Raw genomic sequence first — 27,419 nt, 5'->3', positions numbered from 1 at the left:
AAAACAAACCAAAAACAAAACAAAACAAAACAAAAGTAACAACAACAAACCCTCCAAAACAAAACAAAAAAAGCGTTCTCCTGTGCACACCACCCATTCGTAAAATCGCTGTCCTTCAGTGCATTCACCCTTTCTGTGCATTCTCTTTGTCTGCTCAGAACTTCTTTTGAAAATCCTCTCTCTGCCCCCTCAGTCCTCAGCCGGAAGCTTTCGCGCTGCCCTTTCCCCAGCACGTTCCCCCTCCAGGCGAAAGAAAACAACTTCTTTCTAATTTAGTCACACCCGGCGAAAGACGAGTTCTAAAACTTTCAGAGCCAATCTTCTCAGAGGTCATCAGTTGTCTCCTTTCCTTTGTAAATAGCCTGTCGAAGTGTGCAAGCCTTTGTAGGTGTTTTCGTGTGTGTGCTTGTGTACATCTATATACGATTGTATATAATATACGCACCCGTATGTATTACATACCGTGTACACAGACAGACCTGCACAGAGGCCAATGGAGACATATGCACTGGTCCTCGCCCGTTTTCCAGGTCCACCCTTAGACTAGCAACCTTTCTGATCATCAATATTACAATCGTCGTCATCACTATTATTTGTTTTGTTGCTCTTAATTTTATACGATCCTGTATAACATGTCAACAAGAAATCTTTGTCAATGCTCTTAAAATCCTTTCCAAAAACATTTCTCAAATTAACACCTAAGTCGAATAATGGAATCCCTGAATTCAAAACAGTCGCAACAGCTTCTAAAGTAAAAAAAAAGCTCCCGATGCGTTTTGTGAGGACAAATTCAACGGCATTGAGTATCATCACCAACATCTCTAACCGACAGCCGTTCTTCGTTCATTACCGCAACAACGTCAGGGGAGGTAAGGCCAGGAGTCCAGGGTGGATTCATGAACTCTGACATTAATCTACAGCATCGTCGAAGACGCTGTCAAGTAGAGAGCCATGGGGGTATTTGATGATGGGTCAGGATGTAGCCGACCACTCTATTTTTAGACATTACCTCCTCCTTTTTTCTCTCTCTTTGTTGCGTTCATCTCCACCCTTACAGATTTCTGGAAGGAAATAAAGGAATATGTGGTCTATGACGGGAATACACAAGAACTTCATTTGCTGGGTTATGGTAAAGGTAAAGTTCGTTTCTAACCTTTTCAGGTTGTTGAGGAAAGGTGTTAGTGACCTCAGTTTTCTCTTGGACAGCTTTACGTGAGGGCGGTGCCCGTCTCCTAACCCTCGCTTTCTTTCTCCACGAACTTTGTATAACTGGACTGCTGGCAGACGATTTTTTTTCCAGTCAACTACTAAAACGAGGCATGAGACTACAAAGCTTCCGGTTTAGTCACATTCTTTGTATGCTCGCCGAGACTAACAGCGGAGAACTTCGCAGGAGGCTAAACTTTGGTCTTGGCAGACAGACAGCCATCCACCTATGCACACCCATGTCTTTGCAAACGCTCTATGGAGTCAGGTGCCCATTCCTCCAGCTAAGTCGACTGGGGGAAGTTTTCTGCGCTATTCGGGTATCGAACCAGCTCGCCTCTCAGTTCAGATGCCAGCGCTCTAACTCAAATTACTTGGCTACCCGCTACTCTGAAGGGGTGGGAGCAGCTAAATGCTTTATAAATGGCCTTCACGAACCCACCGTCTCAAAGTCCAAGCCATCAGTCGACGAAGCAGCCGCTCTGTTCCAAGACAGTACCAAGCGGGACGGGAGCGGAGGGAAGTGGGAGGGAGAGAGAGAGAAGGCACACAACGACAATAACCTTAAAAAGGCACTGTCAGAAGAAGAAAGAGGAGCCGGAAACATTTCTTTCCAGTTTGCCGACGGAGTGCGCGACCTTGCGAGTCGGACAGGAGCAATCCAACGACCATTTGTTATTGCCCGCAACCGTCGCCCATTTGTTACCGTCGACGCTAAATTCCGCTCACGCTCTTTCCTTTCCTGCTCAGTTTACCCTTTCGCGCCGAGCAATTTTTTCTTCGCGCCCCCCCTAGCGGACTCGACAGCGTGACAAGGGCAATAACCAGTATCTCTGCTGCTACTGAGTGCACAATCAGGTCGGCATCGTTTCTAAACATGCTTGTCGACTGCCGAGAGAAGCTGACCGGCTTCTGGAGCAAGGGACGTAAATCAGACTACAGTTGGCTTGAGTGCGTCTGAACGCTTGCTTCCAGGGCCACACAAGCAGGAGGGCAGAGAGGAGGGAGTGAAAAAGAGTCACAGGCACATCAGTTTATCACGTGATCCACATAATCACGTAAAGCCACGTTAGGCTGACAACGTGACGCCAAGCTAGCTTATCACGTGATGCCACATGACTTGTAAACAATCGACTCGAGTGCGTGGCAAGGGGCCAGAAATCGGCCAAGAAGCTGACCTAGGTCAGTAGGACTTCCCCTGGTTTAAATCTCTCGTCCTTTTCCTCTCTTCAGACTCTCTCCACCGGTGTTCATCCTACTCTCCCATCCCACGTAGCGACGACAATCGTGATGCTCGATGATGAGAGAGAGAAAGACAAGAGACAGCGCTTGAGAGGTGCGGTAGAGGGGTGGTTGACGAAAGCATCAATGGCCGCTAGTCTAGACACCTTTATACAAGCCGCTATGTGTCCAAAGCCGACCTCTTTTTTTTTTTTTTTTTGGTCGCGATGGAGGCCTCCAGAATCCCGGATGTCCCAGACTTGGCTGTCAATCGACCTTTCGTGGTCGCTCGATAAGGTGAGGTGAAGGCTTTGGAGGAAGGATACGTAGTGGATGGATGGAGGGCGGGAGAGATAAGGAGAGAAAGAGTTTCAGTTCGCCAAGTCTCTATCGGGGTACACACTCCACCCCCTGAAAGGCCTTTCCTACCCTACCATTTAAAGCACAGTGGCAACATGGTCAACGACCAAAGAGGAGAAGCAAGAAATGTTTCTTCTACATAGCAATATCATGGTAATATAATAATTCACAGAAACGATGACTTGAAAGTGGTGTCCGCCTGTGTCGGTGTCTTTTTCCTCTTTTTTCCTGTCAATCTGTCTTCATTAACAACCAAGACCGAGGCCTGTCCATCGTGTCACTGCTTCATGAAACAGAATACCGCTTCCTTTTTCTACAATGAAATAGACTTTCACCTTCGGACTGTCGGAAGATGGTCAATGAGAGTAATGGCCTTTCTAATTATTACTGTATCAGTAAGTGTAGTTAATAGACTAACACGAGTCTACCACACAACTCATTGCAAACGCCTTGACAAACAGAAATAACAAGCTCCCCATTATCATTACAAACTCTATCACACAGACAAAAACAATCAGACCGCACATAGAACTGGAAAAAAAACCCGATAACAGTCTACGTCATGTTTACACACACGAGTGCATGTTTGTCAACAATATAAACACAATTACATACATGTGTACATGTTTATATGAGCGTGAATGATTGTGCGGGTACGTTTGAAAAGGTCTGCGTTGTTCATACTATGTTCAAATATATATTATATAGAAGTGTATTAACAAATTACAGGTTGGTGTACACAAGCATTCAACACGCTCACTAACGCAAGAGAATTTCTCTCAAAAATTAAATCCGTTGGACCATGTATATTGCTGGCGAGTATGGGATCGGTGCAGAAATAAAAAGCTGGGACCATAGATAGGTAATAATGTAGCCATGCCTTTGCCACAAAAGTGGTCCAGCATCGCTCTAGAAAGGTGCGAACGATTATTATTATCTTCCAATCTCCCTTCCAGAGAAACAGAGCTATGATCCTCCTTCTCTCCCCAGCCCTCCTCCCCCACACACTTCCACCATCCGATGCTGCTGTTGTCCTGGGCAACAAGCGGGGCTCTCGTTAGCCCTCCGTCTGTCGGTCTGTTTATACTTTATTCAGCTTGCTTCAGAAACTCCCAGTTCCTATCATATTGTCGAATCACACTCTTGTTGATATGTACAAGTAAAATGTTTTCAGTCCTCTGCCTCACAAACAAGCGAAACTTCCATATTCCCAGCGAAGTCTCAACCTTCAAAGAAGTTTTGACCTGGCGGCAGGAAAACATTTCCCACAGTCCTCTAATCTTATCTTCTGCTTGCTTTTTTCCTCTCCCAGGGTTTTGTTTACTTTGTTGCCTGGTTACATCATAATAATCCCAATACTTGGCTACGTGTGTTTGCGAATCGAACCAAAGGGGATTAGCTACCAATCGGCACCAAAGATGTGTATGTGTGTGAACGAACTCCTTTAATCTTAAGGTCTTAGGTAGAGGTACATGTCTGATGGTGTAACACCTGTTCATAGAGCTGTTTATCGGGTGGTTTTCTCCAGGTACTCTTATTTCCTCTCGCTTCATGCCTACTGCCTTTTATGGTGTGAAACCTCCTTTTAGCAGAAGCAATTTGTTGTATATATATATAAGATAGTAATATATAAAATAACCAGCAAACTTCAGAACTTCACCGACAGAAAGATGAGAAGCCTAAGGGACTGAGGCCAGCACTGGCAGGAGCGATGTTAAGGTTAAGGTCAACATCCCTGATGACAGCAGGTTCCTAAAGGACATCTGTATGGGTACAAGATCCCCGGGGCCACGTGTCCAGTGACAAATCCCCGACAGCGACAGCAGCAATGGCCAGGCTGGGAGGATCTGGCACAGCAGCACCATCAGGTTTGGCCGTTAATTAAATATCTACTATGTAAGTCCTCCTAGTTCTTTCTTTGCGATGACTGGACAATGGCCGCTGAAAGGAAAGGGTCTAGACAGTCTAGACCCGGTGGTACGTGTACCCCTGTGGGTATGGCAAGGGTTATGCAGGGGTACGCAGAGACATAAATAATTATTGTTTCAATGTGGAAATAAGTACTTTATAAATTTACGCGCGAGGGGTACACGTGGACATACTTTCGCCCTTTAGGGGTACAATCGCGAAAAAGGTTGAGAAGTTAAGGTCTAGAGCAAGTGGCTGAGGAACATGCTTCAAATTTCTTACCTGGAGCACAAAACCAGTGGCTGTGACTCCTGAGAATACTTGGCGGCAACAGTAAAACAAACAAGAGTTTTGTGGTTTGAGGTGTGGCCATGTACAACCTCGGTTTTCAAACTCTGGTACGCGAAGGTATGACGAGTGGTACGCGAGCACCATGCACCAAAATAAAATAAAAAATGCGTGTATATATATATTCGTAGGGAGTAGGATTGGGAGGTGGTACTCTGTCAATTCTAATTTTTAAAGATGGTAATCATTCGAAAAAGTTTAAAACCGAATCGGTAAAATGTCAAGACCGTCCTTCGGAGCACCTCTGAGGTCGACAGAAGTAGAGCTGGGAGGATGACTGGGTTGAAGAGACCTGCGTGCCGCTGTTGTGGAGAACTTTGTAAGCTGATATATTCATCCATATCTCACAATGATCATGACATGTCTATGGATTTAACATTGAACTGAACAGACTAGGGAGGGGAGTAGCGACTTTAGAAGTCGAATTTACTGAATAGGCCTAGCCCCATTCCATCGGGATAGGAGGCAGTAAGAAAGAGAGAGCGAGTGCTTTAAACGGTCTTGAAAGGCAATATCATCTACCCTCTAACCCAGGAGGCAAGCGCGATTAGATTCTAGAAGCAATAGTTTTTTTTTAAAAAAGCAAACCCATTTTATCTTCTCTGTCTTGAAAGTGTGAAAAGGTCTATCCCGCCTGGTTGTCTCGACAACCAAGACAAAAAAACATCCTAAAAGCAAAGCAAGCCCTCTATAATTATTCAGCTATTACTCTCCAGTCTATAAACGACCCAGCTGCCCATCTCCCATCAGTTTTCGTCATACAGGACAAGACCTAAAGATGATGAGCTACAAACATTTGGTGTTACCTCACAAGGAGTCCAAAACGAAAGAAAGAACAACCGCACACCACAGAACGAAGAAAAGAAGGTCAACTTACCAGTTCGCAAGCAACTTCCGGTTTCTGTCTCCACCCCCATTTTTTCACTCGTCCCAAAAGTACGATCGCCTGCACGGCACTTTGCACCCGAAGGTCAGCCAGAGTTCAGGCCCCTTGGCACAAGATAGACAGAGAGGGGAAGAAAGAGAGAGCGAGAGATGTCGCACTGGCAAGTAACAGCAGCAACTTCACAGCACAGATAAAACTCGCCAGTTGTTGTTTTTTTTTTTCTTTCATGCCGCCTGCACACGCGGCGCCTGCAATCGCCAGCAGGTGTGAGGCAGTGCCGTCTGCGAAACACTCCTGCACCTTTCTCACCTGCCCACCTTCAGACTCCCCCTCCGAGGCTGAGCAACACGGTGCTGCTTGAAAATTAGCCGTCGATCACAACTAAAGTCTCGAGATAAAGAGGTTGGCGGCACGAGGGACTCCAGAGACGTATCCAGCAGTGAGGACGGCGCAAAACTGAAGACGACTGCTGCTGCAGAGGTGCTGCAGACCGCCGTGGACTGCTGTACATTGCGGGATCTCGCTGACGGCCGGCGGAGCTGTGAACGACCAGCCACTTACCGCAGACAGACACAGCCCCCAAGTTAAATGGGGGTCTTATTTCGTTAGCGGGCTCTTCCCCCTGTTCGATGCCTTTTATCGTTGCTCGGTCTCTTCCGATGATGAAACATCTAAGTATAAAAAGTTCAGCGTGGTGTTCGTCACTCTGTTAATCTTAAACATTCGTTTAGTGAGGAAAGACAGGAGAAAGAACAAACAACCAACCAAACAACCAACCAACTAAACAAACAAACATACAAACAACCAACCAACCAACCAACCAACCAACCAACCAACCAACCAACCAACCAACCAACCAAACAAACAAACAAACAAACAACAACAACCAACCAACCAACCAACCAAACAAACAAACAAACAAACAAACAAACAAACAACAAAACAAGCAAACAAAAGAAAGAAAAAGTAGTGAGAAATACAGACGCAGCTTCTGAGGGTCTTTAAACAAATATGTTGACTACATTTGGCAAAGTGTTTATGTAACCATCAAGTGAAGGCTTTGCTACATATGATAAAATGTTTGTCCACATTTCTTCGACTTAAGAAAGGCTTTCAGGAACAGCGTGCAGCTGAGAGAACACCATTTGGTAAACCGTATACATAAGTGTACCCGTACATACACACACGTGCGCACGCGATCGGTCGAGCCATTCTGTCGCAGAGCAAATATCAACATTACATTTTGCAGACCTCTGAGGAATGAAAATGTTGTAAAGCATAAAATCAACGATTTTCACGTGTTGTTAAATATTTATTTGCTCACGGTATCTTCTGATTCCTCATCCAAAGACATTAGTTTTTGCGTTATCTTCAGGGTAACATGTAAGTTGATTATTTGTATCATTCTGTTTGAACAGCTAACAAAAAAGTCACGCAATGCTGTCAGAGTCAGTTTACAACATGTTGACAGACAGGAAGTATGTTTCCACTTATACTCGAGAGAACCAATAGTATACGGGATAGTAATGTAGGCTGGTAAGTCCCGACAGCCTCTAGGAGGCCTAGCTAGAAAGCAAATGTCCTCAACCCTCGAGGTTCCGGCATGACAGTCTCGATCGCCATGGGATTTATCCCCCGAGGGTTATAGTCTTAGAACCTTTAAGACTGTAGCTCGGTCTGACCCAGGGCAAGACCTGCAGGTCATCTTGTGACCTCCATGATCTCGGCCTGTTTCCGTCCTGCTCTTCTCGCTTCAGTATTGATGGTGGTGATGGTGGTGAGGGTGATGGTGAGGCAAGTTTGAGAGGGGGGATCTCAACAATCATCTCCCTGCATCAAAGCATGAGCACTAAAAACAACAAATGCACGCACAAACGTGTTAGAAACGTCTGCCATTGCAAGTATCACAAGCTGGAGAGGTTGCTGTGTGCTGCTGGCGAAAACGTTTAGCACCAGAAAAATAATCAGAAAAAAAATCCTCCTGTTGTGTATTGGCAAAACCCTGGATAAGAGATAGATCTACCTTGAGACAGGTTAGGAGGAAGCTTATTAACATAATCATTTTCGAAGCAACTCATTTGGCCGCGGACCCTGGTCTTGAAAATAGAGTCAGAAAGAGCTCGAGCCATGGAGTGCTGGGAAAACCTGGCAACCGTCGGCTTAATTTGCATCATGGAAATATCGTACCAACACTTTCAAAGGGGAAGCGAGGGATGAAGGGAAGGAGGTCGAACCGGCTGAACGCTGGGGCTTAGGGGCCTCACGATGACGTGGCTTTCGTTGCCGAGCAGGTTTCACGTGCTGGGATAGGCCTTTAAAGGTCAAGGCAGTAGTTCGTTTCCTGCGATGGTATTTGTTCTGTTTTAGTTAGATTAGTGCAAGTCACATTCACACACACACAAACACAGAGAAAGGCTAGCACAGTGAGAAAGAGAGACTTATAAAGAGAGGGTGTGTTCTACTGTCTGTACTCCTGTCACGTGCAAGCATGGGTGAGCCTCCGTATTAAGGTGGACACCAACAGCTAGCTATATTGGTTAGAAATGCCTCTGGGAAAATTTTTGCAGCTATCCAAGAACACAATGCTAAAACGAAAGTTTAAAAAAATGTCTTTCCTGCGTGTAAGCGAGAAAACAAGAGTTCGAGGGAGCTAAAAATAGACCAATGAACGGGGTAGGATGTGAGAAGAAATCCCAGGATTGCCTCGACTTCTCTTCGACTGAAGAAGTGGCTCGGCTTCCAGATATACCTCGCTGCTTTTAGCTGAAACACATGCCGGCGAAACCAGTAGCGTCAGTTTGAGATGTTTCCAGAATGTTCTCAAGCTGATGAGCCTTTCTCGTCACAAAAGAGAGTTCCTTGCCGGGAGTAGATGAATACGAAACGGTAAATGTTCGTAGGAGATTTTTTTTTTTTTTGCTTGGTGTTAAATTGTTTGGCCTTGGTTTGATGTTTGTACAACCACACTAAAATACTGAGAGACAGTGATAGGTATTAAAAAAACTCTGAGTTATGCTGGAACAAACTGCACATTTCTGGAAATTGTTTTGCAGTTTGTGGTATGCAACCAATGAAGACGGAGGTTCTCTGTTAAAAAATTTTGCAATCACAACAGCATGATTGAGTCTGCACTGTGATGTTTCCAAGCGTTTATTGTAATCTAAATACTTGTTTTGCTAATCCTTCAGCCAGTAAATCAATCATTCAATCATCATCCTCGTAATCATTCATAATCATCCTCGTAATCATCATCACTATGTACTTGTACTAATGGACTGCCTGCAGGCGATTTCTTTTCAACCTCTGGAACGAACGAATGATTGATACCTTATGTGCATATGATTGTATTATATTGCAAGATATTGTAATCTCTATTTCATGTATCTGTGAGACAAAATAAATGTTATATATAAAATAAAAAAAAAAGAAAAAAAAAAAGAAAAAAAAGAGAGGATGTACACACACAAATACACACAGACATATTCCCATTCCCAAAGGTTCGTTCTTGGAACGATTAGTTTCAGCATGGACATGTATACATGGACTGCTGTCTGTCTGCCGAGACCAACGCTTAGCCTCTTGCGAAGTTCTCCGCTGTTAGTCTCGGCGAACCTTAACAATGAATATGAATAAACCGGAAGCTTTGTAGCCTAATGCCTCATTTTAGCAATTAACTGGAAAAAAATCGTCTGTCTGCAGTCCAGTAATACAAGTTCGTGGTTTCAGCAACACGACATGTTAGCTACAAGCACGAAACACTTCTCCACCTTGAGAGCAATATTTCCGCTCGTCTGATCTCGAGTTAAAAGCAACCTTTTGCATTCCACGTGAGGCAGCCGGCGCTAGTTTGCGGTACCATCATCAATATCATTACTTCCCCTCATAAACTAAATGTTATCGGCGCTGCCATCGTCAACAGCAACATCGCGGCACGTGCTGCGAGCCTGCTCCGTCTCACGTTCGCCTCGGAGGAAGCGCGTGAGTCTTCAGAGGCTGCCTCCCTTCATCACAGATGATGCGATCAAGCGCACAGACGGCCTTCTTTATTAACAAGGCGAGGCTAAAGCAGACGGTGGCGAAAAGTTCATTTTATGTAATGGAGGTTCACAGACTTCCTCCTCCTCTTTCGTCTTTCGTCTTTCTCTTACTCCTACACATCATCTAATTTATCGATCAGTGGAAGTCACAGGAAAAAAATATGTCCCTCCACGTGTGTGTTTGTGGGGGTGCGTGCGTGCGCGCGTGCGCGTGTACTTTATGTAAGTGCTTGTGTTCTGCAGTCATGGCATACTCCTCACATGTGAACTTGTTTAAAGATATTCATGTTTGTTTGGCGCACTTCCCAGACAGGCCCTCGTTAAATTTTAACAATGACAAATCCTGTTAGTAATCTTTTCTTTCACCCACAGCCTCGGAGATGCTTCCTGGACTTCTGATATATGATGCACGGACAGGTGGACTTGCAAGGTAGGGGAAAGACAAGCTGCGTTGATATAATGGATTACTGAAGTTCTGAAATTTCTCTACTCAAAATGCATTGCTGCTAAAGAACCTTTTACTTACAATCCTGTCTGAAACACGAAATGACCCGGGACGAGAAGGCTGACATGTTTCCGTTCTCCTGTGGGAATGGAACAGGACTGGCCGATGCCGCAATGCTAAGTGTTCAGAGGAAGCGGGGAATATCTTACAGGCAGGCCAGGTAAGAATAATGTGGTCACCCGTTTAAATCTGTAGATAAATTTAAAACAACAACAATTCTCGCAGGACGATCAAGTTCAGGTGTTGGACCACAGCTAGCAGTTCACCACATAGTTCCTCGCGGAAACCTCAGGAAGCAGTATGTTGGGTGGGCAAGGCGAGGTTTTCAATCCCAGATCCCAGAAAACTGTGAACTAGCCACCCTACTTAACAGTCGAGTCCACGACCTACGGAACCTCTCTCGGAGGGGAGGGGGAATCTGAAGGGAGGGGTATTTGGAGGCAGTCAATAGAAAAACAGCCGGAAGACGAGGTGGGCAGGAAATGGAAGTTCTTCGCCTTCTGACCAAAGAAGATCGATTCATTTAGTAAGTAAGCTGGGTCCATTAAGGGCAAGTAAGCAAACAACTCGACCAGCACGCAGGTAGGAAAAAAAAAAACAAGACCCAGCTAGTTAGCCAGGGATGGGAGCTAGAGGAAACAGAGCTGATATAACTCGACAGGCTACCAAGAGGACCACCAAAATAAGAATATTTCTGTTACTTTGGCGCCTTTTCCGTCCATCCCTACAAACTATTAGATAAAAAGACGAAGCTGAAGACACCTAAGAGTCACTGAGTTATCCATATAACCTCCTTCATGTTAAAACCTTGTTTATAAATTACATGTAATCAACGATTGACATTTCTGTAGTTACTGGCGACTACAAATAGCAAGAGTGATAAGTAACTTCAACATCACATTTTGCACCTTGTAAACTTGTGCTCTGAGACATGCAGAGAAAGTGTAAACAATTACTTATTAGAAGGTTTTCACAAGCAACATAAATACAGAGTTTGACAATCTTGTATTTTTTGTTTTTACCTGTCTTACGCTCCAACGGCTATCAGATAAAAGTGGTCTAGGATAACCAACATAAATACTGCTTGTTTCCGAACTCTGGCTTTCACTGCCTACCATAAATAAGGATACTTCATAATCTTGCTTTCAGCAATAAGTGAATATTTGAGCATGCCGGCTTTTTATGGCTAATATAGATAATAATATTTCATAAGGTTTGACACGCAGTCTTCTTCCCAACGTCCTCAAACCTGAAGCAATTGATCGGTTTGTCTTTTATCGCGTCTGATATTATGTTTGCACAAGAGATAAGAGCAGTTTTACGAAGACCACATATTCTGGTGAAGGGGTGAGGTCTCTGTCTCTGGGGTGGGCTGCATGTAGTTCGTTGTCTGTATGTAGATCTCAGCGGCTGTACGCACGATGGAGCCAAGATTTATGTCCGGACTAAGACGGCTCGTGCAGCCTGGCTCTATCCCATAATATCCGGTCCGAAGTCTGAACTACTTTACAGTCGGAGCAGGGCAGTCTGTGCGGGGTCCAAGTAAAGGACGGGCGGATGGGCGGAGAAGAAAGTGACCTGAGCTGTAAATCCTCTTATAAATCCCCCATCAAAACTTCTTTGTTCCACACATGATTGGACGAAGCCTTTATCTAGCCCCCAATGTCAAGAATACATTGGAAGTTACAAAAGTCTGGAACCGAAATCCTCTTATGACGTCATCAGACTATAAAATTTTTTCCACTCTTTCTCTTCGGCTGCATTCTGTGGGTTTTCGCCTCTCTCCGTCTGTAATTGTCTTTGTTAATCTTTATCAGTATGTCCTTGTCTCTTTTTGCATGTTCATTCGTCTTCCTGTCTGTGTGAAGAAATCTACCTTAGGAAAAGGCATTACTTTTACATTTATAATAATTAACTAATAAAACAGTTGTAAAGGGAATATTTTGTGTGTAAACATAATTTTCAGTAATATATGAATAAAGACATGCATAAGAAACTAAAATAAATTAGGAAGCCAAGGAAGACAACATCAGACACATGCATGAAGTTCCCATAACAATGCGCAGCAGACATTATTTAAAGTCGTTGTCAAGGATAAGAACTTTAGACAATGAGATTTTTAACTGCTGTTTGGCAAACGAAATAAAATAAATAATCAAATAAAAAACACGTTTCCGGGAGGAGAAGGAAATGTCAGCTGAGACGACGAAGCCGCTTTTGTGTTGCTTCTGGTTCCTGCAGCTTCACAATGAGAGCAGGTTTCCGTTAAAAGGAAAGTTCCACCTGTACCAGGTGGCGCCGGTGTTCAATTTCCTTTAAGGCGAAGTCGGAGGTGGGAGATAATTAAAAAAATAAGGAAGACAGTTTTGACGCCATGAAGTCAACCTTCGTCAAGTGCAGCTTAAATAACGATCGTCAGCCGAGACGGGGCCAAACGCCCTCGTTCTCGATTTCCCTGCTACGTGACGATGACGTAATAGGTTGCGGACGTGTGGAAATCTAACACCACCGCTTGGTGACGTTACGGGGGTCGTAGTGACGTTTCGTGACCATAATACTTCAAGATAATCATTATCGTGGGTTGCCAGGAATCGAAAGGTCTTATAACCTACTTTCTTGCTCCTGCTTGTGTTCACAGACCCTCTGCAGACTACGTCTTTAGGTCAAAGGTTAAGCGAGGCTCGGCAAGGTGGTCTCCTGTCATGCACCTGTGCTGTTTGAGACAAACGAGACATGAACCAGCAAAAGACTAATGTGTCACCAGACGCTGACAGGCTGTATGTTCTTCGATATCCCGTATCGACCATTTTCTTGTTACGTCACGGTCCCCAGTCCTTGACTCTTCCACGTCTGACTTCTAGGTCGATACGATCTTCTGCGGTGAAAATGTCTAGATGGACAGGCATCCAAGAGAATTCTTCTCGTATTGGATCCAAATCTCAAGTTTAAGACCCAGACAGATTAATGCACTTGCGGATCAGTCCATGGCGAAGTCGCCGTGGAAGTGTGCGTCACAGGAAAGCGAGGGCGTGGTTGAAGTCGTCTGTTGAAAATTGTTGTGCTTGTAGGGAGGGATGAGTTCGTTCTTAATCACTCAACAGATGCCAGCCTCTGTTTCCCCCTAATTACACGCAGCTTTCTCGATGGCCCAAGCTCTGCTGACCGCGGAAAGGTCAGTGACGTCACATCGACGTCACTCTTTCAACGGCTCTGCTCGGGGATGTCGACACGCCAAAAGACGAGCCTTCGATCTGTCTGACTCGGTGACCATCGGTGGAACTACGAGTGGTAGCGAGGAGAGCGACTATCCCTCTGACCTGTAAACTATGTTTCACCCTCCGCACTTTCACCCGCGCACAACCTTGCAACAGACGACTGCGACAGATCGATCGCCGATAACGATTTTCACGTGCACGCTCGGGCATCTTCTGCCAGCACCAGTGGGGGAGGTTGGCTAACTATACCCGGGTAACAGTACAACACTACATTTTTTCTTCTTTACGGCGATTTCTCTTAGTCTGGAGTTCAAGTGTGAAGATATTTAACATATATTTTAATATTCAAGATTCTTTATTGACCTATCACCCTGTAAGGGGTATCGATATATAATTATATATATATTATGGCCAAAGCCCGAAGTTTGGTCCATTCCCGAACTGGCCGGCCATTTCACACTTTGGTTAAGAGGTGTGGTCAAGGTCCGATGTACGTGAAATGACCAGTGTATATGCTACTCTGGCCGATCATTTAGTGAAGTTGGCGGAAATTCGATGTACTGATGTACTGATGGACACAGAAGAAAAATGTCTACGAACTATCCTGTCTTCTCCATCACTGACCGGCGGCCAAGACTAGTCTGGATGCGATGGCAAAGTGCGCAACAAATCGCTGCAAATTTAGAAATAACGAACTGTTGGTTAATACGAAATACAATAAAAGTTCATTTTGCTGCAAGAAGTGATGATAGAGAGATTGATAATTTGCTATAATTTATAAGCTCTACTATTAAAATTTAATTATCAATATAAAGTATGAAATCACACAGACCCACCAAAATCTGTTCTTGACGTTTGTCTTCCAACCTTGGCCAATCACACCATGCCACTTCACAAGCTGGCCGGCCAAATCCCACAATCAAAAAAACATTGGACGTTGGCCGGTCAATTTACATCCATATTGGCCATTTTCCGATTTGGCTGGACACTTGCCACTGTGGCCGATGTCGGGCTTTGACCGCAACACATACACACATTTCTGTACGAATCTCTCTCTCTCTCTCTCTCACACACACACACGCATTTCACATTAAAGACAAAACAATATTAATTAAAAGGAAAAACTATAACAAACTACGTCTTTTAGGTAATGAACAAGTATTCAAATAAAGTATCTCGAACATAGTAATAGGTCAAGATAAGGATCTGGCAACCAGTCCAGCACATCACCACAGCGCACTGGCAGGTCTGATGGACAACAAGAGCAAGAGCCGACAACTGGAAGAGGGCGCCAGCAAAATAAACAACACTGCTACGTCACACCTACCCTACCCGTTCACCTCCTCTCCCCTTCCATCCCCAACTCCCCTTATATTCCCCCAGATTACCATTCGCCTTTAGATGGAGGCAAGAACAATCGCAACAACACACGCAGAAAGAACAGAAAGTGTGGTAAGTGAGGACCACTTATAGTGCGGTATCCAGTGCCAGTGACCGGATGCTGTTATCGAGTGCAAATAGTTCACACATCGTTACTTCGTCAACTGCTTGCTTTTCGTTCCCGCGGAATAACAGACAACCCTTCTTCACCTTATCAATCTTCTTTTGTGAATGATTTATTAGCAACATTCTTCTTCTTTCGCAACAAACCTTTCACAGGTAACTGAACTGTTTACCTGAATACTTCCAGAGTTCATCTCTTAATTATTAATAACCTTTAACACATCACTTCGCTATCGACAACACTGCTTGTAAATCATTCATAATATATATACACAATTGAGATCATTCTACATTCATAATATATATATAATCGAGATCCTACTACTCAAAGAATTTTTTTCTACACTATGGGTAAAATTTTCTCTTTTATTTTTGGTTGCTGTTTGGCTGAGATATTTTTTTTTTACCGCACACGATGTAGTATTAACTTTAAAGTTACTGCCAAACTCTTTATTGTTATGATTGACTGAAGATTCTTTTGCCTGAACTCTCACCTTTTCCTATTACCCGGACTGATTTATGTGTGACCTTAGCTGTTTCTTTTTTAAAGCTTCTTCAAAGTCCGTCTGGCTCGCGCCCAGCATTTCCTTGAGCACACGTACGCCGATCCTCCTCCAGTGCGCCCATCCCCCATTTCAAAAAAGAAAAGAAGAACAGAAAACCCAACAAGAAGCAGACGTCAGTCTTCGACGGTTTACCTCTCGTCATGACATGTGCTCTGACGTCATAAGAACCGACTGCTTTCATTGGAGGATGGAACAGGAAGTGTGTGCCTTGCTCTGCCCTCGACATTAATTAATTCACGAGGGGAATTCCAGTTTACAGAGGTTGGGAAAGACTCCACGTAAACCACCTGTGCGTTCACAGGCTGACAACTGCCGTCAGTGAACTGAACATCTCTGTTGACCTCGTAAATACTCGGACAAGTCTCTTCTTCAGCGAGTTAAGGCTTAGAAAATAAAACTTAGAAGAAAACTGTCTGTAAGGACCAATGGTGTGATTAAAGACTATGGAATGTCAAGGAAATGTTAGTTTGAACTGTTTTTGAGAGGAAAGACTCTTTAAGAAAAGAGGAAAGAAAGAAGCACTTGTTTGTGAAGAAGTTGAGAGATGGGCTTGGTGCAGCAATGAATGTCGGATATAAACGGACTATTATTGCCACCCGGGCGGTCGGTAAGGAGAGACAACATCTTTCTGCGTATTCTGATATCAACAAACCGGAATCTGTGTTGGAAACTCCGGTAGTGACAGGTGCACCCGGGATGGCACGTGTATCAAGGTGGCGCTGTTGGCTGTGTTGATTAGTTGATGATGTACTAATTTGTAGGGCATGAATGGACAAATTATAAATATAAAATTAATTTGTGTAATCTAAGATTATGTCTTGCAGATTCAAGAGCGGGAAGGATAAGTATTACATATTTATTTGAGAAAGATTCCGCTGTTAAATTATCATATCCACACGAGAAACCGACTATATATAATGCAAACAAAAGTAATAAAAAAATTGTCAATAAAGAATAGCCAAGTAAACAAAGAAAGAGAAGATTAAAGGAAGGAAAACAGTAAGGAAGGAAACGAGAAAGAGAAAAAGTAGTAAAGGTCTTATCAGCAGGTAAGCTGCTCTCTTCACCGCAAAACTTGAACCCACCTGATCGAATTTCGTAAGAAAAGAATCATTCTCCGAGTTCCTCCTGCTTCATTCTTATTCGTCAGGGTTAGTTCTCAGTGGAAGTCCTTGTCAGGTCTCGAACCAGTGCCAGTCTTCAATCCTTTACAGGATAAGTCTCAAACATTCACGTAAGAAGACTCAAGATGCAAGTCTCAAACATTCAGGTACCAAGTCTCCAAGACACCTCTGTCAAGTCTCGAACATTCCAGTGCCAAGAGTCGAACACTCCCGCGCCAAGTCTCAACCACTACCATATCCAGTCTCAAACGCTTCGGTATGTAAAACTTCAGACGTTCCCATAGTAACTCTCAAACACCTCCATGTCAACTCTCAAACATTCCCGTCTCAAGTCTCAAACACTCGCTTGTTGCGCATCCCCGTGCTTGAGTAGACGAAGGGGAGACAGCGCCGTGAGATGGCGCCGGCCAAGTTTATCTCGAATCCCAGTGAAACCTCCAATGCCTGCAGCCACCAGAAGTCTGTGATCGATTCCAGAGAGAAGGAGGAAGAAGAAAAAAAAAAAACAAATTACACACACAGTCATGTGACGTCATTCCGCGGAGAAACTAGTCCCTCCTTCCCTCCCTCCTGTGATGTTTCGTCAATACCTATCAAAGGTTGTCTTCGACAGGTATTTCTTTCACCTGAAAATGTGAAGGGTGTGGTCTGTCCCAAGCTGGTTTCTGTGGGATGTGCATGCGGCGACACAACCCACGCACCCTAGTAAACTTTTCCATTCATTTCTGACATCTTGATGATAATCGTAAATGTTTTTCTTGCAGCGTGGGCTTCAGTTGAACATGAAGCTGATTGCTGTGATTGAATATAGTGCATGGTGACATCAACGGATGGTCACATCATTGTCATCGCACAATCACTGTAACAAATCCCAGAAGGCCACTGAGATGGGAAAGGAAAGCGACTGCCTAGAAGATGAACAGCTCTGCCCCGACCTTCTGACCCCTTGATCCCCGACTCGCACGAAATTCTCGTAGGAGTGAAGTAATGTAACCTGACTCGTTAAGTGAACATTTTTCAGACGATAAAATGGAACATGCTTTCTAAGTCAAGCAAAGTCCACTCAAAGAATCGAACAGAGCGGCAACAAGTCTTCAAGAAGAGAGTATGACAGAACACGGGGTTTGAGTTAGGCTTATGTTTTGGTGTAGGATTTTATTCTGGACAGAATAATTAATTAGACCAAACAATCGAGGTCAAAGTTTGTTAAACTTATGACCGAGTTTTTCTGTTCACACATGCATAGAAAAAGGTCAGTCGCCGATGTGCGTGCAATAAAAGTCGCTTTCTGGGGCACGGAAGGAATGAAGGAGCAAGAGGGTATAATCAGGACTAAGTTGACAGATGATTAGCTCAGCAGTGAAGCTTTTGTCAGTGCCCGTCAAACTCCATAACGGTTCACGTCCACAGGTCATCAAGAAGGAAACAGGTCCGGACACAACTTCCATGAAACTTGATCAAGCGTTCCGCAACACGATCATCTGGGGCGCAGACAAACCCGAATGCCCGGATGTTTGGATGGGTATTTAAAGCTCGTCCAAAAACTCAGTAGAAAGAAATATGATAGTATAAAACAAACGAATTATTTCTGGTACTCGTGCAGCGGAGTAATATACAGTCAGCTGGCCGGACTCCTGCCATAGAGGATTGGGCAGCGAATGAAAAGAAACGAGTACTACACTCACATAAAGCTGTCCCGAGAAAAATGAGGTCTGTAACACCTTCCTCCCCCAGCTACCTGTATCCTAATGCTTCTGGATCATAATTAATCTACTATAAACGCTACCTCTACTTCATGACTATGGCCACAAGAAAGTGTACAACAAAAACAAAAATATAGTAATAACAAAACTTGATTTTCCCCAGCCATGGTGTCACTGGCTGCACAATCTTCTCGTTTACCTTTCCCCGGCATGCGAATGTAAGGCGAGCTTCAGCAAGACAGAAAACAGACAACAGCTTGGAGATGACGAACAGGAAGCGATAACACCCGAGAGCAGCGATGCTTAGGACCGAGGACGATAAAGCGGGTACCCGTATTTTTCAAGACCCAAACACTGATGAAGGTTTCCGATGGGCGTTAGGTAGAAAATTCCATCTGTGGATTATATCGACAACACACAAACAGCTCTGGAGGCAGCGCCAGGGAGAGATACTTCTTACAGTCCCCGATGAAAAGCTGGGAAAACAAAGCGGGAGACGAAAGCCATGAGTTTCCATGGACGGTCCATGGAAGGAAAAACATGGCAGTCCCATTTCTCCTCATCAACACGGAGGCTATTGATTGGAATTCTTGGGAAGGAAGAGGAGTTGGGCGAAGGAATTAAAGACGGCTGAGAAATGCCTTTTTTTTTTGCAGGAACTGGAATCGTGGCACAGGATGAGAGCGTGTGAAGTACTGTGGGTCTTCGGATCGGTGATATTCACAATGCGCAGTCATTGAGTACTCCACAGGAAGTCTCTTTTCAAACAAAAACAAAAACTTAACCAAACAAGAGAAAACCAAAGTCCTTCTCCAACGGAAGCAGTGAAAAAATGCTTTACATATCATCCTCTCTACCCTATTGTCAACCTTCCCCAAGGACTGAGTCCACAACCCCAAAGAACAGACAGCTGATAAAAGATGACCATCACTGAAGAAAATGGAGAAGTTTGATAATGGAGGTAGACAGCGATAAAGTGAGCGATAACCTGAGCTTCTGAATAAGGAGAAATAGCAACTTGTCATAAGATATCGGGTGTCGGACGCCAGTTGTCAGTACAGTGGACTCAAGATTGATATGGAAATGTAACCACAGACATCTTCAAATTATGAAAGTAAATCCGGAGGACATCCGAAAGCCGTTGGCCATCGATTTTTTTTTCTTTTTCTCTCAGGTAACAGGTAAAAGCTGTTGAAGGATTCCAGTGAAGGTGTCTGGCAATGTAGCCATTAAACATCTACCGCCAGACAGGAGGAGAGTTACAATTCGCGTGGTAAGCTCGGCAAGAGTTTCCACTATTCTTTGTTTAGTGGATGTACTGTGCAGGAAGGGACTTTGTTTGCTGACATCTTTATTCATACATGTCGAGATGTACATCGGCAAGGGAAAGATGTGAAAATGCTAAAGGAATAGTCTTCGCGGACTTCTCCAAAAAGTTTTCATTTTTATTTATTTTATTTATTAGTTATTATTATATCTGGTGTCCATAATGTGCCCTGCAGAATGCGGTTTTGCACAACAGGTTCTGGTTAGTTGGGATTCGATATAAAAAAGATAAACAAGAGGAATGCATGTTAACCAGGGTCTAGTGCGAAAGTACCAGAACAATGACACTGACAATGACGCAGCAGAAGGCAATAATCCAAGTTTCTAAAACTCATGTTGAATCTGATATTATTTCCCTGAACACGCGGTACTAAACTTGCATCTTCATCTTTCCCGTCTTGACGAACCTTAGACTGAAAGCAATTCTAAAGGTTAGAAGGACATGAGGGATGCAGGTGGAGCTGATCTTCACCATCTGTAACCCTCACGTGGAGCTTTCGCCTGCAAATATTAAAAATAGTTTTTTTCCGTGACTGATATGTGTTCCCCAAAACCACTACGAATTTACTATGCACAGAAAAGAGCTGTAAAAAAGCATAATAGGAAATGCACATGGATTGTTTTACCTTTTTAAGGCTACACCTGCTGGGACCTTCTGTGGACAATCCGGGAGTCCAAGATTTGACCTGTTATTGTGTGTGGTAATGTTTCCAGAGTTATTGTTTACAGACTGGCATCAACACCGGAACTGGGAAGGGTATTCAGTCAGATTTAGGGGAAGGTGGTTTATCTAGATATTTGGAAAAGGCTTTTACTCTTGTAGAATGTTTAGGTTCTTTGGTACTTTCTCCAAGCACCGGAAGATGGATGGGCAACCGCCGGGTGCAGACTGCGCTAACGTAATTGGTAAGGTGAGAGAAAGGCACTTCATCCATTTGTGTGCTGCGCACAGGCGGCATCGATCTTGTGGTGCCAGACCAGTCCTTGCAGTCGTCATGCAGGTATTCACCATCTTCCTCACTCACAGACCTGCATGGCATCCTCATCTCTGTGACCATTATTCAGCACTTCCACCAGTCATTATGAGCATCGCCATACAGAGAGTGAATTAGAGGGTGTCATCGAAAGTGTCTTTGTAGTGAACACGCAGTAGCAGACATGGAAAACTCTCTCACTCTCTCACACATACATACACAGATGTTGCAGACTGTGATGTATTACTACTATCCAATCGCTCTGCAAGTCTATAACGGATGTCAATTGTACACACAGATTCCTTTCTACCCGCTTAATCTGACGAACTATAAAGGATGTCTTGTAAACGAAATGAGCATGCTATGATGTTTGTATTATACTGATGTCCAGTATTTTCTATCCTAACCTTTCAAACACTTAGAGTTGTAATGTTAAGTATTTTCTGCCGCAATTTTCTCAAGTATTTGACATCAAAATGTTGTAATATATTGCATCGTAAAGTCGTCGGGTGTTTAAACACCGAGATATCCTTGAATGCTTTCTAGTAATGCATTGGAGGATCTGGTACTGCAATGTTTTAAATCAACCATCGGGTATCACCATGCTGTCAAGTAGCCTCGGGTATCGTTGTTGTCAACATCTGGTTTCGCTATTCTCACAAGTGTTTTGAACCGTGATGATCCCACATTGCACAGTTTTATCATCACATTCATTTCTGACACGCCATGCCCTGTGCCCGCACGTGCTCTTTTGGCATTTTCTTTCACTTCTCTCCCCATTCGCCAAACAACAAATATGGCTTTAAAAGGTAAAACCCGTAAATAACCGCCTGCCGGTTTTTCTACAGAGTGGAATCGTTACCATGATTGATATCCCGATGTCTCCATGACTGTACCCATCCACTCGCGACCTTCAGGCTGAGCTGCGATTAAGTGCATGTCAATGGAGTTGCCACAAAAAGCGCAGGAGATGGGAGGAAAATCAATCCTGCGATCTTGTCCAAATGTTCTTGAGTACGATGAACCATAGATGATACTTACAGCCACTCTCACGTGGCAGGCCACCATTTTGTTTTCGTTTGCTATACCTCTTTCTCCCTTCTCCCTTCTGTAACTCCTCTCAGCTTTATAAACAGGGGGCTGACCTGTACTACTGAACTCCAGGTGTGTGTTGTTGACTACACCTGTGGGTCATCTTGCACAGTGAATGATGTCAATGTGGTTAACCCTCCCACCCACTTCAGTGTTTTCTGTGTATCTATTCCTATGCACGCTGGTAGTGAGGGCCTGATGATATCATGAGCAGTATACTATATATACTATACATAGTGGTGATGGCATTAAGACAGCGTAGTAGTAATGAGAACCTGATGGCAGCCTATCTTAGCTCACCTGCATGACAGTTTGTTGTTGTTTATTAAAGCGACGCATGCGTACAAGCGCTCCGTGACACTAACAAAGTGGTTGATATATTTTTTTTAAATGTTAAAAAGACAGTTGATCATTCTCTGTCATACTCAGTTATACTTTGAAAGTGTTATATTCCACAAAAACTGCTATGTTGACTACGCGTGCGCAAACACGCACAAAAAAACAAACAAATGCTATTTTGCATTTTCTCATTACACGTCAACAGTCAACATAATGGAGGTGCGCGAACACGCAAACAAACAGACAGATGCCCACGCAAGGGCAGGTCTGTAGAAAACAGACTTGTTTTTGTTTTCGTGTCTCCTATTTTGTAAGGAGTCTCTGTTGGCAAAGGTTTCAACAATGATATTACAGACGTAAAAAGTTAGTCTGGCTTCATCTTGCACAGACACCAGGGCGGGGTGGACTGCAGGGTCATCCGCAGGTCAGCTAAACACAAACTGCTTACAGAATCATTGAATCTGTGAATAGGAGTCAAAGCTTATTTCTTCTCTGTCAGGCATCTGCGTAGTAAGACTGTGTGTGGCTGCATATCACACACACACACACACACACGCACACACACGCACTCTCGCGTACATGCTATCACCAGCATGAAACAAGCACTGAAGAAAACATCATTAAATGCTGTTAAACGCCATTTGCAGTAATACATCGAAAAGCAACACCACCAGCCTGTGCATGTTCTCACAAAATACATAATGACTGCATATCGATCCCACTCCATGCATCACTCCATCACACACGTGCGCGCGCATTGGTGAGTGCGCCACTGGTCGCGCGTGCGGTCCACCCGATATAATATTGATGCTCATTGCACGCTGCCAATGTCCGGTCAGGGTAGAGTGCTTCGGCCAGCTGGTGTTTGCGATGCAAGCTCGTGGTCAGCACACCGAGGATACCGATTCTATCGCATTCATTGGGAATGGGGGAGGACCGGTGGGAGGGTGTTTAGCTTGTAAATGCAACACAAAAAAAAAAAAATTCAGCGGCGAGTTTGTCTCTCGGCAGACTGGGAGCTTAGACCGCGAGATACGAGAAAATCAATCTGCTTGCTAGTGGTTAGGAAATGAATGCGCCTCCAAGGGTCAAAGGGCATGGGTTATTACGCGCGGTGCGGTTATTCTCCGTCCTATACCTTGTTTGTTCCGCCAGCTGAGCTGCTGAAGAGTTTCAGTCGTTTCACGGTGGGATTGTAACTTTGGAAAATAAAAAAAAAAACAGTCTGACGACCACCTACACCTGTACAATCATCCACCTCTCAGACAAGAGTTCACGAAGCCCATAAAAGTGTCACGGAGAGCTTAGAGTACATATTCTGGACACGTGTTATTCCCAACCGTCCCTCGCCAGTCGATCGGCAAATAAGCTGCAGAGAGCCTGAACTGCTGCTCACCCCTGACCCAGCAGCACGCAAACACGCGACTAATTTCTTTTTCATGCGGGGGATGGCGGTTGTTACAGTCAGCAGAAACAGTCTGTGGACACACAGTTTCTGCTCAACGACAGTTTCTTGGTAACGGTCACTGTTGTAGGATAGGATCATTCAGGGCGGGATTTGTTTGTTTGTTTTTGATGTTTATGTTTGTACTAGTGCTTCAGGACTCTTTCAGCTGTCTTACATTATTATCCTACAAATTGTTTGCTCTCGAAAGTAGCTTTCCAATAGGAAATCGGCCATAAAAGGAAAGAAAGAAAAAAAGACAATGATAAAAAAATAATTAAAAGATAAATTAAAAAGAAAAAAGGATAAACATAAAAAAAAAAACAGGCAATGAAAATGAAAGAACGAAAGAAAATGTCGACTTTTTCTCTGCTTAGGTATTTGATTATGAAAAAAGTGAAAAACAAAAAGGCAAATTCTCCACGATTGCAGTGAAGACACGTGCAGTCGGGTGGAATGCTGTTACAGTAGAGAGAATGCGATGGTCACATGACGACCACCGACAATACGAGGGCATCCCTGGAGGATGTTAGGGTTACTGTTATCGCTCTCCCCACGTGTTAGGCAGTCATGAAGAAGATGGTGTAGGCTGTCTTGTAATAATATATCGCACAACCAGAAGTAAACAATAGATAATGGCAGCTGTTGGCCAGAAATGCTTTGAGGGAGAAGGGACAAGTAGAGCCAGGTCTCCTGAACCCTCTTTCCAGAACAAATCTCGTTCTGGGAACATCCCGAACCGTCTGTTAACCAGACAAATATGTCCAAGCCATATATCTAGGGATAAAAATATGGCTCAATGGTAAAATCTGGCATGCACGTGAATACTTTGTAAATACAAATCTGTCTGGTTGTCTGTCTCACACCCGTCCCCATAAATCTTTGAAAACTATTTGCAGTAGGTAGTCTCAAGATGAGAAAATTTGCAGGTCTGTTTATTGCTGATAGTGTGAGATCTTTTATTTTTGCTACTGGAAAATTGGAAAACAAATGATAAAATGTCGGGTGAATGAAGTGGCAGGGGAAAGGCAATGCTAATATGGGGTTAATATGGGGCGAGCACGATCATAGAGCCATCTAGAACGGCCTATAATCAAATATAATAACTTTATAATATAATTTTTTACAGTGCATAGTTATGAAAGTGATAAGATGGGGTGATTTGTAATGGAGTCGGTTAAACATCGCCGTAAACATCTAATGTGATGCGGGTGTTTTTACTTTCAGAAATTCAGAGAAAAAAAAAAAAAAACAGTCGAACACATTTCTGCTTTCTGCATCTAGCAACTATTTCTCAAACTGTCCATTTCTTTGTCAGACGAGTAATTTAGATATGAATAAGAGACTGTGTGAACTTTATAAAAGCCGTCTGCTGCCTTTCATTCAGATAAGAATCCATCACTCTCAATGATTGCCATGGAACACTGCTATAAATTATTAAAGCCCTTTACAAAAGCTGAACTAACAATAAACCATCATAAACTCCTTCCTTCGTTTAACCTATGGACGCTACAAAACTGTGGGTAGACCAAAGTACATCCAGACTACGAAAGCAAGAAATTCCCTCCCCGACATACTAAATACAAAAGTCTTCAGAGCCTACAAGATTTGTATCAAGATAAGGACACGCTTAAGACAAAAAATATTGAAAAATTGGGACAACCACGGAAAATTTTTGATGAAAATATTTTGTAAACATTGAATACATACGAACGCTGGGTTGCGCTGTGTGTTCGTATGTCCTTTAAATGCATTAAGATGGACAGAATTTTTACAATCTTGAGGACATTGACGAGTGCTGGAAACAAGAGATAGGGATGCTCATGCAATGGAGCCCAGGATGTGTTTTGCCTCCAGACTGGGATGGGAATCTGCACGCGACGTGCTGACTGTGCAGCTAAGCACGTGCATCTCCATGCACGTCACGCGGCCGTTTGTCCACATCTCGTGCTCGGCAGACGCCGCAACGGTCTTCACGTTTTATGGCCGTCTGCTTGCGTGCATCAGGGTGGCCCTTCACTGGCATCGTGTCCTTAGGGCTACCACTGGCTTAACAGGGAGGACCCCATATCTTTAGGGTGTCAGAGTTATTTCCAAGTAACAAGAATTATTTGCGTGAATAAACTTTGCTACAGGAAGTATCTTTTCTTGTTGAAGGAGCCTAACCCTTATCCTACCCCTATCCCTACCCCTAACCCATGAATATTTAGCATATTGTGCATAATTGTGATTGTTGTTCATTCGTATGATTGGTTCTTGGATTCTTCATTCAATGGGATGAATTTCTCTCTAACTGTCCCATAATCTTCATCAGTTTGTTTAATACTTTAGAGCCTTATAAGAGGTTAATCAACTATCATGTACAATTTAAAAAAATGAAGAAACGAGATTTAGACGAGTATATATACAATAATTTAAGGAAAATAAAATGAACAACATAATTTCAATTAACCACTTCAATGAATAGATATTGTTGTGCTGTTATTCTTCTTCTTGTTCTATGCGTTTAAAGAATAGACTGAATCTTCGAGCAGTTCAAAGGTTAACATAAGCCGGGGGCATACAAACAAGGACCACATAGAAAAGACAGCTGTAGAGGAAGAAGCTCCAGCATCTGACATTTTAACAGACGCCACCCTCTCCTCCACAACATTTCAACAAAAGGTTTCTTACTTAACCTGTTGCAGGCTAACAGTCTTTGAAGCAGTTTCAGGTAGATTGTAAAAACAAACGAAGATAAATACAGCTCAAAAAGTAAAAAGGAAACTGCCTGTAGTGAACGGCTGCTAGAATATTTTGACAGGGTCTTCATGTGGCTTATCCAAAACATTACCATTTTTTTCACCCGCACTATTTTTGAAACTGGGGTGTTAACGGGTGTTCTCCGCCTGCAACTAAACAATTAAGGGTATTTTACTGTGAAGCAGTAGATTCTTTAAAGGGGTACCTCTGTTAAAAGAACAGTGTGTCTCAGTCGAGACCTACAGACGAGGTCGTCAATACACTCAAAGAAAACACTTCAAGATGGCGCCAGTAGACCGTGAACAAACATACACACATAGGCGAATATACAAAAATACGTAAATCAATGCCAGATTATCAGGCTTACCTTTAGTTTCATTAATAACTACTTGAAGACTTCATTGACATCATCTAGAATCTGAGCTCCATAAGGTTTCTTATTTCTTCAAGGCGTTAGCTTCACATTGTTTTCTGGGTAATTACCTGTCAAAAGTCTCAGGTAAACAACGAAAAATAAGAAAGATGAAAAAAGATCAAATAATTATGTCGAAATTCAATATCCTTGCCGCTTTCTCTTCCCATATCCTACGTGATAAGGTGAAGGTGGCCGACTGACATGAAGTAATGTTGTCTGCGATCTTTCTCGACATTTCCTGTCACGTGATCACAAATACGACGCCGCACTTTATCAGTCTAACTAACAGGTTCAGACGAAGAACAGAAAAAAACCCCAGAGTATTCGTTTTTCTTTTTTCCTGGCGGTTTTAATATTCGCCCCTGACTCCGCGTGTAAAATATACATTCTGTGACATTTACAATACTTCCGGTGTAATTTATGCCTTCAAACTGTAGTGATGCTTCACAGAGAGAAAGAGAAAGGTGGGTGATGGAGTGGAGGAAAGAAGGAGAAAGAATAGCGA

General features: G+C 43.5%; 1 protein-coding gene across 3 annotated transcripts in view; it reads right to left on the bottom strand.

The window, feature by feature from the left end:
* The window catches only part of LOC112559343 (sodium- and chloride-dependent GABA transporter 3-like), a 61,390-nt gene that overhangs the window by 11,171 nt on the left and 22,800 nt on the right, over nt 1-27,419 (bottom strand). Inside the window, exon 1 of one of the 3 annotated variants that reach the window (XM_025230500.1) lies at nt 5,921-6,748. The exons of the other annotated variants lie outside the window; for them this stretch is intronic. The gene's annotated coding sequence lies outside the window, so the exon portion shown is untranslated. Of the gene's footprint in view, nt 1-5,920; nt 6,749-27,419 lie in introns of those variants that run through there. 3 annotated transcript variants of the gene reach the window in all.

The sequence above is a fragment of the Pomacea canaliculata genome, linkage group LG3 (genome assembly GCF_003073045.1).
Source record: "Pomacea canaliculata isolate SZHN2017 linkage group LG3, ASM307304v1, whole genome shotgun sequence".
Taxonomy (NCBI): domain Eukaryota; kingdom Metazoa; phylum Mollusca; class Gastropoda; order Architaenioglossa; family Ampullariidae; genus Pomacea; species Pomacea canaliculata.
This window is presented reverse-complemented; position numbering and strand designations above follow the sequence as displayed.